Genomic DNA, 1589 nt, shown 5'->3' with positions numbered 1-1589 from the left:
GATTTTTACATGGGTGCAAAGGATATGCGTTCAAGTCCTCATGCTTGCCCAGCAAGCCCTTTACTGACTGAGCCGTCACCTAGCCCCTCACCTTTGATATATGTGGGTTGATGTCTACATGCAGGTGAGGGTAGGCACAAAACAAGGCAAGGCCTGTGATTGGTCAGTGAAAAAGAAAGGCAGGCTGAGAATTTTAGAGACAGGACAGAGAGATAGGAGAGAGGGGAGAAGGAAAGAAGATGGAGGAAGAGAAGGACGACCCAGATCTGTGTGACTTTTAAATAGCCACAGGTAGCTATGAATATCTTATAAGGGATAGATAACTACAGGACAACTTGTCTTATCTAGATGGGCAGTTTATATCAATATCTATTGGCTCTGAGTTTATTGTGTGGACATTTGGTGGGGTGAGAATTTACTGATATAAATCTGATTGATAAATTAGAAGCCTCTACTTCTTCCTCGGTGCTGCCTGCGAGGTGGCTGCCCTCTAATTGTGGCATCATGGCTGCCCTTTGGCCTCTGGTGAAGTCCAAGATCGTCAAAAGAGGACCAAGAAGTTCATCAGGCACCAGTCAAACAGATAAGTGAAAATTAAGCATTACTGACAGAAACCCAGAGGCGTTGACAACAGGGTGAGGAGAAGATTCAAGGGCCAGATTCTGATGCCCAACATTGGTTATAGGCCCAACAAGAAAGCCAAACACATGTTCTGCCTAGCAGCTGCCAGACGTTTCTAGTCCACAGTGTGAGGGAGCTGGAAGTGCTTCGGTGCAACAAATCTTCCTGGGCTGAGATTGCTCTCGATGTTTCCTCTAAGAACTGAAAAGCCATCATTTAAAGAGCAGCACACTGGTCATCAGAGTCACCAATCCCAGTGCCAGGCTACGCAGCGAAGAAAATGAATAGATGGCTTGTGTGCTGTTCAAATAAATCCACACACACAAAAAAAAAGCAAGACTCTAGAGTTTTGATTGTACTGGGATACTGGGAATTGTGACTAGAACCAGAGAGGGTGGATGGCTGGGAATGTGAGCAGAGTCTGCAGCAAGAAGGCTTTGAGATTGGCAGTCTCTGCATGGGGCTAAGCCATAGAGGCAGAGAGACTGCTAGGGCCAGAAAGCAGTTAGCATGGGATGGTGTTTCCTTTTTTTTTTACTATTTCCCGATACAGTTATATTTGGATAATTTCGTCTGAGTTCATTTACAGATCTTTCTTAAAACAGAATCCCATTCCTTGCCCAGGCTGATCTGAAACCAATGTGAACCCTCAGTGGCCTTCAGCTGGCAGCAGTCTCCTGCCTCAGCCTTCCAAGTGTAAGGATTACAGCATGACTCATCATGCTCAACTAGACATTATCTGTCAATGAACAACAACAAGAATTAAAACCTCTTAGAGTTTCTATAACAAACCCATTCACTCAGCAACTTACAGAGCAACAACACCAACAAACAAAAACACCGAAACAGATTCAACAAAGACAGGAAGCTATTTTTCCAGTTTACTTGTTTACTGAGATGGGACACATCTTCTTCTCCACCACAGTGTCAAGCTCTCTCCGTAAGGGGCCCTTACTCGTCCTTGGGTA

The 1589-nt window shown here is 44.8% G+C and overlaps 1 pseudogene; it reads left to right on the top strand.

Annotated features, from left to right (window-relative positions):
* The first annotated feature begins 504 nt into the window (after positions 1 to 504).
* Positions 505 to 897, top strand: LOC148003768 (large ribosomal subunit protein eL32 pseudogene; annotated as a pseudogene).
* The last annotated feature ends 692 nt before the right edge of the window (positions 898 to 1589 follow it).

Source organism: Rattus norvegicus, chromosome 9 (assembly GCF_021556685.1).
Source record: "Rattus norvegicus strain SHRSP/BbbUtx chromosome 9, alternate assembly SHRSP_T2T, whole genome shotgun sequence".
Classification (NCBI taxonomy): domain Eukaryota; kingdom Metazoa; phylum Chordata; class Mammalia; order Rodentia; family Muridae; genus Rattus; species Rattus norvegicus.
Note: the sequence above shows the minus strand (reverse complement) of the source record. Positions and strands in the feature narration are given on the sequence as shown.